This window comes from Oryctolagus cuniculus, chromosome 9 (assembly GCF_051225735.1).
Source record: "Oryctolagus cuniculus isolate XC-2025 breed Fujian yellow rabbit chromosome 9, ASM5122573v1, whole genome shotgun sequence".
Classification (NCBI taxonomy): domain Eukaryota; kingdom Metazoa; phylum Chordata; class Mammalia; order Lagomorpha; family Leporidae; genus Oryctolagus; species Oryctolagus cuniculus.
The window spans coordinates 14,368,598-14,384,981 of NC_142875.1; the positions used below are offsets into that span (position 1 = coordinate 14,368,598).

At 53.1% G+C, this 16,384-nt stretch overlaps 1 protein-coding gene across 2 annotated transcripts in view; it reads right to left on the minus strand.

The window, feature by feature from the left end:
- Positions 1 to 11,441, minus strand: part of FARP1 (FERM, ARH/RhoGEF and pleckstrin domain protein 1) — a 286,456-nt gene extending 275,015 nt beyond the window's left edge. For both annotated transcript variants that reach the window (XM_051850519.3, XM_051850517.3), the window contains exon 1: positions 10,890 to 11,441. The gene's annotated coding sequence lies outside the window, so the exon portion shown is untranslated. The remainder of the gene's footprint in view (positions 1 to 10,889) is intronic.
- Between the last annotated feature and the right edge of the window lie 4,943 nt (positions 11,442 to 16,384).

Below are 16,384 nucleotides of genomic sequence, written 5' to 3' on the forward strand. Positions count from 1 at the left end.
GTGTGCATTTTGTTGTTCTTCCCTCCTTGGTGCCAATCAATTGCATCTGTGCAGCATCTCTGCCCTCATCCCTTCCACATCCTTTTACTTTGCCTCCTCACCAGATCCCCCACCCCCACCCCTAAGCGTGGTCCCTCATCTGGGCCCAATCTGCATTCCTCCCCTGAGGGACTAGAACTCCCAACTCGGTGACACAGCAGTGCAGCAGCCCCTCGGGATGCCCACACACCACACCAGGATGCCTGCGCTGGATCCCGGGCTCTGCTCCAGATTCCAGCTTCCTAACGATGCACACCCTGGGGGGCAGAGGTGATGGTTTGATGGCTGGGCCCCTGCCACCCATATGGGAGACACAGATTGAATTCCAGGCTCCTGACTTCAGCCTGGCCCAGACTTGGCTGTTGCAGGTATTTGGGGAGTGAACTAATAGATGGAATATCCATCTCTGTCTTCCTATCTTTAAATAAAATTTGAAAAAAGGGAGGGTGGTGGAATAGAACTTTTCTTCTCAGGGCTGGAGCTGCGGCGTAGTGGGTAAAGCCACCGCCTGCAGTGCCGGCATCCCATATGGGTGCTGGGTCGAGTCCCGGCTGCTCCAATTCTAATCCAGCTCTCTGCTATGGCCTGGGAAGACAGCGGAAGATGGCCCAAGTCCTTGGGCCCCTGTACCCACATGGGAGATCCGGAGGAAGCTTCTGGCTCCTGGCTTCGGATCGGCTCAGCTCCAGCCACTGTGGCCATTTGGGGAGTGAACCAGTGGACGGAAGACTCTCTCTCTCTGCGTAACTGTGACTTTCAAGTAAAATATATAAATATTTTTAAAAAAACTTTCTTCTCGAAGAATTGAAAAATGCATGCAGGCACTCTTGAGTGCCACTGGGGGACCCCTGGGGTGGGCACCATGGATGCCACAGCTGCTGCATTTTGTAGGACAGTCAGCCCCCACCCCCAACTGTCACAAGGAGAACAGCAGTGGAGAAGGTAAGAGCAAAGAGGAAGTCAGTGTCCAGCAAAAAGCACAGCCAAAACACTGAGACACCAAGAGGCTTCAACTCTTGGATCCAGGTTTCTATTCCTGGGACTGGCTCGACCTTTGCCCTGGTTGGGGTTGGTACCCAGAGCTAGGGGACTCCCCTATTCTGCTTCATTCCGCCTCGCTGGGCCTCTGTCCCTTGCCACAAGAGACCCCAGAGACTCGCCCCGTGGATTTATGCCTGGGTGGTGACTGCAGCAAAATACTGAAAGCCCCTCCCCCAATAAAAAGGCCAATAAAGGACAAGGTTAAATAGGAGGGAGGGGCTTTGTTAAGACACTTGGGTCTGCGTGGGAGGGAAGTTATGGGGGAGGGGGAGCATTGTAATCCATAAGCTGTACTTTGGAAATTTATATTCATTAAATAAAAGTTTAAAAAAAAAAAAAAAGACACTTGGGTCTCCAGTGTCTGGTATCAGCATGCCTACCTAGGTTTGGATCCTGGCTCCACTTGCAAGTCCAGCTTCCTGCTAATGTGCACCTGGGAGACAGATCACTCAAGGACTTGGGTCTCCGCCACCCACATGGGAGACGTCAATGTGTAGAGGACTCCTGGCTTCAGTCCAACTCAGTCCCGCTATTGTGGGCATTTGGGGAGTGAGTCCGCAGATGGCAGATCACTCCCTCTGTCTCTGTCTCTCAAACAAATAAAAACCTCTGTCTCTGCCTCACTCTTATTCTGTCTTTTAGATAAATTTTAAAAGATAATAAATTTTTGAAAAAAAAATACACTGGAATATCATATAACCACTAAGCATTTTAATTTCAGAGAAAATTCAACATGAAAAACCTCAGAAAGTGTTAAAAGGGAAAATGGCCTCCAATGTGTGTCATTCCACCAATTTTCCTTTTAAAGATTTATCTGTTTGCTTATTTGAAAGGCAAAGAGAGGGGATATAGAACTCAATCTTTCACCCGCTGGTTCACTTTCCAAACGCCCACATGGGCAGGGCTGGGCCGGACCAAAGCCAGGAACCTGGAATCCAGTCTACGTCTCCCGGGTGAATGGCAGAGGCCCGAGTACTTGGGCCACCATCTGCTGCCTTTCCAGGAGCACTAGCAGGGAGTGCAACTGGAAGCCAAACTGATACACGACATGGGCATCCCACGAGCTTTAGCCTGCTACGCCAGGATCCCACTCCATTTTTTATCGTGAAGTCTGTTCATATGAGGGGGGCAAACAAATGGGACGTATGTCTATCCACCTACAGTTTAATGGAAACAATTTCAATTTTCATCATCTCTGAATGACAGGATTATAAGAGATGTTTTACTTTTATACTTGAACATGCTATAGAGTAAGCATTAAACTAAATAAGAAAAAAGCAGGCAAACCAAAAAAAAACACACACAACACTGTTCGTTATTCAAGGCTCACTTCAAATGTCACTTCTCCCAACGGGAATCCAGTGTCTACTATCTTGACCACTTGTATTGCTAGCAGGGTACCCTCAGCACCAACATCTTTCACAATTCTCACTCTCTCTCTCTCCCATTGTAGATGCTAGGCTTCCCGAGAGCAGGGGTAGACCCCAACAGAAACTGGTTCATCCAATGGACGTCCTCCGTAAACACTTGCTGGCTTGCCAAGCCCTTCCAGAAACTGCAGTCTAAAATAAACCAGCAGTGAAAATGTGAATTATCCTATCACCATGGTAAGAGGGCCAAGACTCATTCCTTGTTAAAGACAATGCCAATCACATATAAAGAAGACCGTCCATCTATATCTCAATTTTTCCACCTGGATGTTTCACGCTCAACCCATGTGTTTGCATTCATATGAAGGTTATTAAGTCACTCCACTTAGCTTCATGAAGGCATGGTTGCTTATCTCATGTAGGAATCTTTTAGTTTCCCTCCAAATCCTGCTACTTCCAAGAAGCTCGTTCTACTTGGGTCCCCCTTGGGCCCACCACAACCTGCTGCTGGAGACACAGCAGCCTCCATGGGGTTATCGACCCCAGCTGAAAGATGCCCTCAGCAGTCCCTCATTCACAGCGAAGTGCAACGGGTGCCACTCTAGCGGACAGAGGTGGCAGGCACTGCCATCGCATTTTCTTAAAAAAATGAAATGCCACTCTCAAGGATGCTCTGTCATCCAAACTGCCCACAGCCAATCCCAAGGAAGGCCACCGTTGTGGGAGGTAAGACGACCTTAACACCATTCACACCTGTCGTCGGATGTCCAAAGCCCTTGAAAATGGTTCATCTCTTACAGTGACTGGACACGACCACTAGATCACTTTCTGTATAAGAAATGAGGAATCAGTTTTCCGGCTGATAACGTTAAACAGTAAACGAAAGAGCAAATCTTCCAATTAATGTATCAGCCACGATACTCTGCATGACAGTAACAGAAAACCCCAACTCGGGCAGGATCAGAAAGCAAGTAGATTTATTAGAGGTAGCTTAAACCCAGGTCTGGATCACGTTCCAGGCACAGAAAGATCTTACAACTCACCAAGGAACCTGGTTCCATCTTTCAGCTCTGTCATCCTCTTGCCTGCTTTGTCCCAAGTCACAGTACGGCTGCTGGGGTTCCAGGCACCCTGTCTAGTCGCCTTTGGGTCTCTTTTTAAGAGCACATTAAACATTGCCCTGAACATTCTTCAAAGACTTCCCAGGTACTAGAAGGTTCTGGGAAGCAAGGGGTTTTCTCAACAACCAAAAGAACTGGGGCGACAACACACGTGCAAGGGTATGACTCCTGCAGCCACAGCACCCGCTGGCCACAGGAGCTACCTGGGCTGCAGAGACCACAGGCTCAAGCACAGGAGGCAGCAGGCTGAGGATGTGGACTTAGGAGGACAGAACGCCCTGGGCCCCTGACAGTGCTGTGGCGTGAGGCATGAAGCCGGAGTCCTTTCCTCTCCTGATGTGAGACAACTTAACAATCTGATGGCTTACACTGTTAGTCGGGCATTCTGCCACTTGCAGAGAAAGGCACTCTGGAACGTCCCCTTGAGGATTTAGGCAAAGTGGACCTATTACTCGCCCAGCACCGAAAAGATGGAAGGGGACATGGGCAGGTCTGCCTGCCTTCAACACCCACCTCCCAACTCCCATCACCTCCAAAGCCACGCTGACTGCTTATTCTAAAACAGCAGTGTTCATCTCACACATTTTAACTCCAATCAACCAATGTTTATTTTTTACCTTCTATGGGCAGAACAAAAATCAGGAAAACCTATGTCTGACTTCACAATACCTTTTTTCTGACTCAGAAAAATAGAGTTCCAGGCACTACACCAGATTCGAAATGATCAGAATATCAGAACTGAAACTCAAAATGGGTGCCGGTGCTGCAGCTCAGCGGGTTAACACCCTGGCCTGAAGTGCCAGCATCCCACATGGGCGCCAGTTCTAGTCCCAGCTGCTCCACTTCCAATCCAGCTCTCTGCTATGGCCTGGGAAAGCAGAAGATGGCCCAAGTGGTTGGGCCCCTACACCCACATGGGAAACCCGGAAGAAGCTCCTGGCTCCTGGCTTCAAATCGGCACAGCTCCAGCCATTGCGGCCAATTGGGGAGTAAACCAGCGGATGGAAGCCCTCTCTCTGCCTCTCCTCCTCTCTGTGTAACTCTTTCAAATAAATAAATATTAAAAAAATACACAAAACGACTGCTCAAAAAGAACTAAATTCCTTCCACAACTATAAAGCACATGTGCCACACTAATCTCTTTCCAGAATGTTCCATGCTTTTGTAGATTTTAAAAAATTTAGTCACTTAGTCACTTGAAAGGCACGGGGGAGGGGGTGGGGACCTACCACTTGCTGGTTCATTCCCCAAATAGCCAAAGCCAAGAGCCACAAACTCCACCCAGGTTTCCAGTGGGGGTTGCAGGGACCCAAGTACTTGGGCCATCTTCCTCTGCCTTCCCAGGTGCATCAGCAGGATGTTGGATTGGGAGGGGAGCAGCCAGGACTCTGATATGGGATGCTGACGTCACAAGAGGCAGCTTGACCCACTGTACCACAACCCTAATCCCTCCATCTTGTTTTTACCCGAGTCTCTCATTTTTTTTATTTCAAAAACATTTTCTTCCCTATAATCCATCTGTGTGCTAAAGAACGAACATACTTGAAATGTATTCATTTGGTCATAATTTTAAATACCTACTTGCCCACATCTTCAAACTAAGCACCTAATGTTCTTTTCATGTTCAGGTCAGGTCTTCCAAACTCAGTGGTTAGAAAAGAACAAAACTGCCTCTCTGCAAACACAGGCTGACCTGTTCAGCAGCCCAGCACTAGCCTGGGCCTTACACACAGGAAAAGTGTCACTTTTCCAAAGTAGAGTAAATTGATTGGCTACTAATAAATTCAATAATTAGATCATATAAAATGTTTTTCTGATACTTATAGCTTTTCAAAAGACATTAAAAAATGAAGACGTAAAAAAGTTAAAAAAAAAAAGTACTGGGTAAAAAAATATTCACATAAGATAGATCTAAGGACCTGGAGCCACAAAATATAAATAAATCCTAGTTGTAAGACGACATTAAGTACATTTAATTTCTTGTATATCAAGGAAACTTAATAAAAGCATATAAAGTAATCAGATTAAAAAATTAAAAAGAAAAAAGCTTTAACAGACATTCACGGAAGACATACTAATGGTCAATAACCACAAGAAGGCCGGCGCCATGGCTCACTAGGCTAATCCTCCGCCTTGCGGTGCCGGCACACTGGGTTCTAGTCCCGGTCGGGGCGCTGGATTCTGCCCCGGTTGCCCCTCTTCCAGGCCAGCTCTCTGCTGTGGCCCGGGAGTGCAGTGGAGGATGGCCCAAGTCCTTGGGCCCTGCACCCCATGGGAGACCAGGAGAAGCACCTGGCTCCTGTCACTGGATCAGCGCGGTGCGCCGGCTGCGGCGGCCATTGGAGGGTGAACCAACGGCAAAGGAAGACCTTTCTCTGTCTCTCTCTCACTGTCCACTCTGCCTGTCAAAAATAAATAAATAACCACAAGAAAACATATCCCAGGCCACTGGGGAAACATCAAGGAGAACTGCAGTGAGACACTGCTCTGTGCACCTGGCGGCAACAATGGAAACGCCCGACTGGGAGGATGAGAGGAAGTGGAAATCTCCCACAGGGCTCTGGGGACGGCAAACAGAACACACACCTTGGAAACCAGACGCCCATCTCTCGTCAAACTAAGCATATACCAGATTTATGTTTACTGTAAGACCCACAAGAAAAATGAAGACGTTCCTCGATGCAAAGACTTGTGCACAGAAAATCCACAACAGCTTTATCCGTGAGAAGTCAAAACCAAGAACAAGCTGGATGGCCACGGGGGAAGAGACACATCTCAGCCTAACAGACCCTGGACCACTGCTGAGCAGGAGATAGGAAGTCCAGCAGCCGGCCTGACCGGCTCACCCAGCATGTGTGCACTGAAGCACTGCGCTCTGCCCTGTGAAAGGGCATAAGCCTTGCATGGGAATCCAAAATGTTAATGAGAGAAACTGCTAAGAAGCTGGGGGAGAGCTTGGAGCAGGAAGGGCAGAGGAACAGTAGGGAGGGCGGAGGGTAAACAGAGGCAAGAAATACAAGGGAGAAGGGGACCAGCACTGTGGCATAGTGGGTAAGCCTCTGCCTGCAGCACTGGCATCTCATATGGGCACTGGTTCTAGTCCTGGCTGCTCCACTTCCAATCCAGCTCTCTGCTATGGCCTGGAAAGCAGTGGAAGATGGCCCAAGTGCTTGGGACCCTGCACCTGCGTGGAAAACCTGAAAGAAGCTCCAGGCCCCTGGCTTTGGATTGTAGCAGCCCTGGCCCATTGCAGCCACCTGGGGAGTGAACCAGCAGATAGAAGACCTTTCTCCTTCTCTTTGCCTTTCAAATAAATAAATCAAATAAATAAATTTAAAAAAATAGGAAGTCTATCTTTTTACAGTGTTACCCAACTTTGAGAATTAAAATACTAAACGAGAATGAAATGAAACACAATCAAATCGCAAATTTTTCAAATTCCCAGAACTGCAACCTATCAGTGCTGATGTCAAGTTTCCTTTAAGAACTCTGAAGACTAATTTCAAAGAACATTCCAAGCTGGAGGTCTTTACTTACTCAATAGGCATTTACCCAGGGTTTGCTATGTTCCAGGCACTACACCAGACCCGAAACAAACAGCTCGAGATCAGAACTGAAACTCACCGTAACGGTGGACATCTAAGTCTTCTTTCAGAACTAATGAGACACCTTTGTGGAAAACATTCCACCAAAAGTCTTCAGAACATAAAGTGAAGTTTACTCTTTGGGTTAAGAACCTATAGCAGCATTAAAGGGAAATTAGCTTGGCCTATGCTTTTTTTTTTTAATGTATGCACAAATGAGTTTTACACGTGGAACTGAATCACTCCAAGTAATAAATTCCCACATTAATTGCAAATCGTGCAGTTTATCCTCTCTAATTTCCATCTTGCAATAAAATAAACTGCGGGGCTGGGTTCAAAGTTCGCATAAAGCTCAGTTTTAGTCACATTGTATCAATGGCTCTCTCTGGCTTAGGTGCCAAGTAGAAAAAACTTAAGGCACTATGTTTTCAGAAAGTATCAATTGTCCACTTTTGCTCCAAGTAGCCACTTGGCAAAATATTCTTAACTGACTTAAACCAGGGCAAAGGCAACCTATGAGAAGTCAGTTTCTCCACATTAAAAAAATAAAATAAATTTCCAGGGGCTTATGATTAAAAACAAAGGCTGCATTGGGGATGAAGGGGTTGGGGAAAGCACAATTTCAAGTCATCCAAATAGAAACCATTTGGCTCTGCACTTTGTGGCCATGTGGAAATGGTTAACGAGGTTAGCAGTCAAACCTGAGTCACCACGGCAGGAGCCGAGGACCGAGGAACATCACTGAGCAGGTCACAGCGTAAATTCTGGCCAGCAAACAGCAAGAACAAGAAGTTGATCCACCACTTGGCATTCACCACCCAGGCCTGGAGAGCTCTCCTTTCCAACAAAAGCACCAAACCACAGGAGAGACACAGCCTTAAGAAGCGGATTAGCCATCCATCCCTCTGCTCTCCCAGGGAAATGGCAACCAACACAGGGAACAGCCATCCACCCAAACAGAACAGAATGGAACAACTGTATTACAGGATGGTGAGGGTCACCCTGCTCTGTAGCATCTCCAGCGAGAGGGGAAGGAGCCTTTCTCAAAAGCACTGAGCCATTCTCTGCAATAAGCAAGATCGGTTACAAAGGGTTTGTTTCAAATGCCAAGTTCACCATGCTATCAAAACATTAAGTACCTACAATCCACAAAATGTCTCCCATCCTCTGGGGACATCTCAATGTCATTTTCCTAAGCATACTCTGTGTGCAAAAACTAGCTTATCACTCCTCCACAGTCTCCGACCTCCTCTAGGGTGGAGGAAGTTGTTCCCCCACCTCCTTTCAAGATTCATTTATTTCAAAGCCAGTGGGACAGAGAGAGCAAGCGAGCGCTTCCATCCACTGGTTTACTTTCCGAATGCCCACAACAGCCAGGGCAGGAGCCAGGAACTCCAACTGGTTTTCCCAAGTGGCTGGCAGAGACCAAGAACTTGAGCCATCAACTGCTGCCTTCCAGGGTGTCTTTGGAGGAGCTGGGATTCAAACCGGAGATGAAGGGTGGTTTAACCTACTGCAGCACAATGTGCAAACCAAAAGGTGGTGTTCTTTGATGCTTATCACAACCACCCTCCCCATAATGTCTATCATTTTCCAAATGAATTAAACTCTGTGTACTCCATTTTCATGAGGCTACTGTTTCTTTAAAGCTAACCCTTTCAATACTACCTTTGATTTTTATCTTAAAAAAAAAAACTGTTTTCCTTAATGAAAAGTCAAACAAAAAATATTCATTCAGGTTCCTGGTGGTCTTACAGCAATTCTGACATACACTGCAAGAACCCAGCAAGAGATCTGTCCAAGACAGCGATTCAAAAATCTTCTTTAGGTATGCCTGCCTGCCAAGTATGATTCTATTTATAACGTGATTCCCTTAGAACCCTGCATCAATTCAAGTTATGACCCTCTACAGACCCAAGGGAAGAGGGTGAGTGTGTCTCAACTTCAGAAGGATTCCCACTATGACAGAACTTCTCCCGCAACAGCAAACCCCAACCGGCAGGGGAGCGCGCCATGGAACCTGGGTCCCCGAGGGCAAGGTTGTATCTCATCCCTCAGTTCACAGCAGCTTCCCGGCCACGGCGAAGAAACAGGAGCAGCTTAGAGGCACCAAGTGAGGAAGGCAGGCGTCTACTCACTACCTCCACCACAGATCCCCCCTCCCCCGCCAGCCAGCCACCGCCCCATAATGCTGCTATTTATTTTAACCAGAAGCAGCCCTACCAGCCAGACGTTCTAGAAACACAAACGTTTCCTTGTGCTTGGAGGAACTCCAGCACTGGTGCCCGTGCTGCAGGCCAATGCTGCAGGAATATAAAGTGAGCCATGTGGAGGCAATGCTCACAGATCAAGTGCACTGTCGCTGTCATCTCCCCCAAACCAGCCCGTGTGCCAGGGCAGAACTAAACCGGCCAGCAGCAGGAGCACCGTGGAGGGAGAGTGGACAGACAGCTAGGGAGACAGACAGAGGGACTTCAGCAGGCGTGGCGCATGCTCCCCACGGAGAGGCTTTTTCAGGCAGCTCCCCAGAAAAGCTTTCAGGATTCCAAAGGCCTTGCTTCCTCCAATCCTTGTTCAGACTACGAAAAGCAAGACAATGCTGGAAGATGCTCTGAAGTGGGCTTGGCAGTCACCCCACCATGCACACAGCACCTTAAAACACAACCAACGCCAGCCCAGGGTTTGGCTGGGAGACAGATGCCTGCCAGAGAGGAGATGCGGTGGGGGAACGCCGGGGTACCCCCCCTTCCAAGAGCGGGGGCTGAGCAAGTCAAACCTGGGGAGCCGACCAGAACAGCCCTAACAACGAGGAAATGAAACAGCCAGGGGCCGCCGGGACTCCAGGGAGCCGGTGGGGGCGGGGAGGGAGAGCGAGGCGGAGGCTGCTGATAAACTGTTCCAGATGAGGGGCCATCTCCCCTTGTCTCTGGAGCCATCTCTCGGCAGCGGCCTCGCCTCTTTAAGAGCCTCACCTCCCTCCTTTCGGGGGGACCCCACCCAACCACCGAGGGCCGCTGGCCTCCAATGCCGCCGGCGAAACCCAGCCTGGGTCCGGGACGCACACGCTCGCTTGCACGCTGGGGGTCCGGCTAAAGTTTGCGGAACTTAAATCGTAAAACCGCAATCGGAAGTTGTAGCTTTGGAAGGCTCCACCACCCACCCCAAAAATAAATAAATAAATCTGTTCGTGCCTTTACAAATAAAAAGATTTTTTTTTCAAAGCCCCAACTTTGCCCTGTCTGCAGGGAACTTGGGCAGAGGGCGTGTCCCTTTGTCACCCACCAGCAGCCTCACGCCCGCGCGTGGGCGACCCCTGCGTGGGCGGCCCCCGGCCCCGAGCCGAGATTGCGGCCCGAGGTCCGGAAGCGGCGTCCGGCGCTGTCACCGGGCAGGGTGGGCCTGGAGCGAGCGGGGGAAGGGCGCCGCGGGGCCGGGGTGGCGAGCGGGGCCGCCCCGGGGCCCCGCAGCCGGGTGCGCGGAGGGGAGGGTGGGGGTGCCAGGGGCGGCGCGGGGCCCTGCAGCCCCCGAGCTCCCGCTATTGTTGCCGAGGCTGCCCGGGCCCGGCCCCGCCGCCCGCCTGCTCCAGGCGGGACCCTGCGGGCCACGCACCCACCTCCGCCGCGCTGGGGCGGTGCGCTCCGGCGCCCGGACTCGCACAAGTTGCAGCCCGCGGCCGGGACCACGCCGGCCCCCGCCCCGCGCGCCGCGGTCATTGTTCGCCGCGCGCCTCTTACCTCCCAAGCGCCTGCAGATCCCCGCGGCTCCGGCTGCTCTGGCGGCTCCGACTCCCGGGCTAGGGCTCCAGGCTCCGGGCTCCGGGCTCCGCTGCTCCCAGCCCCTGCTGCCGAGGGCGCGGCGGTCGGGCTGCGCCTGCGGGGCGGCGCTGCCTATTAATACCCGCGGGCGGCGGCGGCGGCGGCGCGGGCGCGCGAGCGGGGCTGGCGGCGGCCGGCCGAGGTCCGAGCCATCAAAGGTGGCGCGGGGCGGAGGGGAGGGCGGAGCAGGCGGGGTGGGTGGGGAGCCGGCTCCGGGTCGCCATGGCCGCCTCGACGCCGGGGCGAGCGCCACTCGCGCGGGGAGGAGTGGCGCAGAGCGGGCGGCGGCCGCGTCCCCGCCCCGCGCCCAAGCCGAGCGCCCGCAGCCCTGCGCCCGAGCCGCCGCCGCCTCCGAGGCCGGCGAGCGGGAAGTGCCCGCGGCCGCTGCCCCTCCCCGGGCCTGGGCCGGCCCCTCGGCGGGGGGAGCCCGGGCGCCGCGAGCCCAGCAGCGGCGGCGGCCACGGCCGGAGAGCCACAGCCCCCTCCAGCGTCCGGGCCGAGACCTGCGCGCCCGCCGCGCCGCGCCCCGCCCCCGGGCAGGTGCGCCCAAGGCGGCCGCCAGGCCTTCCTTACTCGCGCCTTGGGCCGGGGCTGGGCTCGCCGTTGTGCCACCAAAGCGAGCGCGGGCAGCGCCACCGGGGAGCCCCGATGCTGTTTAGGTGAAAAGCGAAAGCAGAGTGGGTGACAACAGGAGCCTCCGGCGGGGGATCCGTGGCGCGGACCCCGCAGGCCCCTGTTGAGGTCTAGCCTGGGCTCCCTTGACCTACGGTTTTGCGGGGACCTACGCAGCGCCCAGCCCCAAGCCATGCCGGGATGGGGCTCGTTGCCACGTCCGCTCCCAGCCCATTCTCCCGCACCGGGAGAATCCCGCGCCAGCGCCCGCCTCACCTACCGTGCGTCCCGCGGAGGGTGGGTGGGGGACACTGGAGGCGTGCCCCGCGGGGAACGGCGTGGAGGAGGTGAGCGCTGCTTTGCTGAGCAGTCGCCTGGTGACCCGCCGGGGTTCCGGGACTAGGCGCGAGGTTCAGGAGCTAGGAGGCAGTCGCCTAAGGAGGACGACTGTTGTCCCTTCCCCGGGCTCTGGCCTCGCCCTCTGGGGAAAGACCTTGGACGGCCGCAGGTGTGATCACGGTCACGAGGGGAGACAGCGACGCGGCCAGCGCGGCCCGGCGAGGCCACTCGCCGGTCAAGCCGCGCGTTGGCGGGGAGTTTCACTGACCAGCAGCCCGCGGGGGCCGGTTCCACGGGAAAGGCAATTGCTGAGCTCAGAGTTGAATGGGAGCTGGGCCTGGACAAGAGCACAGTGCGTTAGAAGTGACGGGGTACACGCGGGTAGCTGCGGGCAGCGGTTTCTGGGGAGGGCTCCGGAAGAGGAGCCTCCAGGCCGCACCTAGGAAAGCACAGCAGGTGGGCTCCTGCAGGTGAGCAGAGTCCGTGGGGCTGACAAGCACCACCTGCGTCACTTCCCACCAACCAGCAGCAGCAGCAGGTGGAAACTCAGAAAGGCTCATCCCTGCCCCTCCCCCCACCCCGAGGCGGACCTGCCTGCAGGGCTAGTTAAACTACATTGCCGGCTTGCATCCCAGGAGTTTCTGATTCGGCAGGTGTGGGCTGGGGCCTGTGGATCTGCGTTTCTAACCAGACCCCAGCCATGGCAGCTGCTGAATCAGGCGATGGGCCTCGAACTCTTGGATCCTCAAAAGATAGGAACAAAACCAAAAACTGATGCCTAGGCTGCTCCGCAGCCAGACTCCTGGGGCGGGGCTGGTGCTGTGGCATAGTAGGTGAAGCACCAGCCTGCTGCGCCAGCATGCCTTATGGGCGCCAGTTCTAGTCCTGGCTGCTCCTCTCCCGATCCAGCTCTCTGCTGTGGCCTGGGAAAGCAGTAGAAGGTAGCCCAAGTCCTTGGGCCCCTGCACCAACATGGGAGACCCGGAAGAAGCTCCTGGCTTCAGACAGGCTCACCTCTGGCTTTCGCGGCCATTTGGGGAGGGAACCAGCGGATGGAAGACCTTTCTCTCTGTCTCTCCTCTCTGCTGTAACTCTGCCTCTCAAGCAAATAAATCTTTAAAGCCCTGGGGTGGAGACCCCAGCTTCGGGATTTTTAGTGGTGCTGTGCACAGGTGATTGTAGTGGGTAGTCAGTGTTTGTTAAAAGCTTGAGATGAGAATCCCTGGGAACCTCGTTAAACTGCAGATTTGGAGTCTGGAGTTGGTCTCAGGACTGAGTTTCTAGCAAGCTCTCAGGTGATGTGGTTTGTGCCAGCGCCCGGCACCACCAAAACCAAAGATGGGTCAAAGTCACAGGAAAGCAGAAGACAAGGGGCATTTTCCCAGTCACCCTCCCGGGAAGGCCAGTGTTTTCTGCATGGCACAGCATTTCTTCCATCCTCTTGGTATGTCTGGAATGAGGCTTGTCTTGTTTTGCTCATAAGAGATGGATGATCACAATACAGAAGTAACATCTTGTGCTGTTGCATTATCTGAACACTGCTGACAGTTACGAAGGTGGCGCGTGCCAAGGCGGGGATCGGAGCGGGCTTGCAGGCTGTGGTAGGAGCCTGTGAGGACAGAGTGCACACTGGGGAAAAGGCAGGGCGTTGGGGACCCAGTGAGAGAGGCCAGAGGGGCTCGGGCAGAGCCTCTGCAAGGTAGCCTCCCCCGCCCCCCCCCCCCCCCCCGCCAGCATTCTGGCACTGGCACCTCACCCAAGAGACAGCACTTACAGTTCCCCTCCCTGAAAAGCCAGGGCTGTGCGGCCTGGAAAACCTGCAGCCCCAGAAGACTCGAAGTGCTCCCTGGTGCTTGCGGGTCACTCACGCCCCTCCTTCAGCGCAGGACCTAGGACCCCTCTGAGCCCCGGGCCTTCCTGTGGGGTTTGTTCGAAATCTTCCTGAATTAAGCTGTCACTTGCTTCTTCACTCTTCATTCATTTTACCTGTTTCTTTTTATTCCCTAAGAAATAGGTACACATGCAAAAAAAAAAAAAAAGTTGTATGAGAAAGGTAATAAGTAAAATATGGAATGGGGGGGATGGCACTGTGGCATGGTGGGTAAAGCTGCTGCCTGCAGTGCCAGCATCCCATATGGGCGCCCGTTCAAGTCCTGGCTGCTCTACTTCCGATCCAGATCTCTGCTATGGCCTGGGAAAGCACTAGAAGATGGCCCACGTCTATGGGCCCCTGTACCCGCATGGGAGACCCCGAGGAAGCTCCTGGGTCCTGGCTTTGGATCAGCACAACTCCAGCCATTGTGGCCAGTTGGGGAGTGAACCAACAGATGGAAGACCTCTTTCTCTCTCTGCCTCTCCTCTCTCTCTGTAACTCTGACTTTCAAATGAATAAATAAATCTTTTTAAAAAAAAAAGAGAGAGAAGAGAGATGACATATCACAATGAAAGATTTTTTTATTCCGTAGTTGTCACCCACTCCCCAACAACACATAGCTGTCTGTGGCCAGGCTTAGCGATGCCACACTGTCACTGACTGAGGACAGCGCACTAAAGCCGCAGGCAGAGGTTTTGGCCTAGCAGTTAAGATGCCTATGTCGCATTCCACAGAGCCTGGGTTCAAGTTCTGGCTCCACTGCGGATTTTACCTTCCTGCTAGTTTGCATCCTGAAGGCAGTAGGTGATGGCTTAAGTATTCAGGTTCCTGCCACCCATGTGGGAGATCTGGGTTCCCTACCCCCACCTTTAGCCCAGCAACAAGAGCTCACTCTCCTCTCTCTCTCTCTCTTCATGAATTAATTTAAAATAAAATGAGGCACAACTTCCAGAAAAATAAATAAATAAACATAAAGGCCAGGGCCGAGGGGCCTTGCCTGCACCTGTAGCAGTCGTAGCGGACAACTCTGCTGCAGCTCCTCATGGTCACACACCCCGTCGTCCCCTCACCAGGAGCGTGGCCGGGCCCTAGTGACTCATTGCTCATGGACAGACTATGGAAAAGGGAGGGGAGGGCGCCTCCACGGTGAGGTTACAGCCCGCTGTGACTTCCACCTTGCTAGCCCCCTCGTCCTTGTCCTCACACTGGCTCATCTTCATGAAGCAGGCTGCCATGGTGTGGCCAGGAACTGGGAGGGACTCCTGCCAACCCCTCCTGGGGACGTGAGACCCTCGTGCAATAGGTACTGAATCCTGCCCGCAGTAGATTTGTGGGTGAGCTAATACGGGGGTCCCTCCCAGCCAAGCCTTGAAATGACTGCAGCGTCGCAAGACCCCCAGAGGCAGAGGAACTGCTGGGCACTTCCCAGAGACCTGACCCCGAATCTGTGATGGGAGAGGTGCTGTCTGGGCAGCTCTGTTGTACACAGACTTGATCTGTAGCAATAGATAAGGCATGCAGCAAAACCTGGTAGGAGGAGGAGGGATAGAAACAGTAGACTCCAATCTTGTCAAGAGGGGGACTATGACCCTCCCTACACCATTGGGAGAAATAAACGCTTGGCCTTGTGAGCTGCGTTTCATTTCAGCAGCCCGCAGTGGAGATCCTGGACTTCCTGCAGCCCAGCTAGTCTTTATTGGAACCTGCGGACACTGAGAACCAGCAGAGGCAATGGACGTGAAGTAGACGCTGGGATCCATGGGACCCTAGGAGGGGTCTGGAGGTGAAACCTTGATTCTTCTGCACAGGGGCGGCCAGACCTAGGAGAGGAAGGGGCGGCAGTGGCAGTGACGGCACTCAGACAGGGAAAAGCTTGAGGAGAGAGAGGGCAAAGTGGAGAACAGGGGCCAAGGACATGTCCGTGTGGGATGCCTTTGGTTCCAAGACCGGCTGCGGGTTGGGTAGATATTGTCAAATCACCATCCAAAGACAGTACAGAAATTGAGCCTTCCGCTATGGAGGTTTGAAAATGTGGCTACAAATATTGACCACTCCTCCCCTTGAGATGTGGGGTCTAGGTCCCTACCCTTTGGACCGGGTCAGCCTTGTGGCTCCTGGTCAGCGGAGTGTAGTGGAAGTGACCCCATGTGCCTTTTGTGGCCAGGGCAGAGAAAGTTATGTGGCTTCCGGCTTGTTCTCTGCATATGCTTCGCCTAGCAGGCCCAAGCTGCCATGGAAGAAGTTCCAAGCATCCTGAGACCTCAGGCTCAAGGGCTCGGCAGGAGACACTCTGGCTGATGGTCCCAGATGAGCTGCTCTTTCAGCCACCTCAGCCCACGTGCCAGATGTGAGTGAAGAAGCCATCTTGCAGTGGGACCTCCACTGTCCTTGTCCCTGTCTAGGGACAGAGGAAAAATCAGGCCCTTGGACCCTTTCCAAATTCCTGGCCCACATATCTGTCATAAATGGGCCATTTTCTCTTTTTATAGTATTTATTTGACAGAAACCCCTTAAGCTTCCTATGATTTACTATGAAGCAATTGAGGACCAGAACACCTGCTGATTGGGCTGGAAAATGCTTCTGTCTACA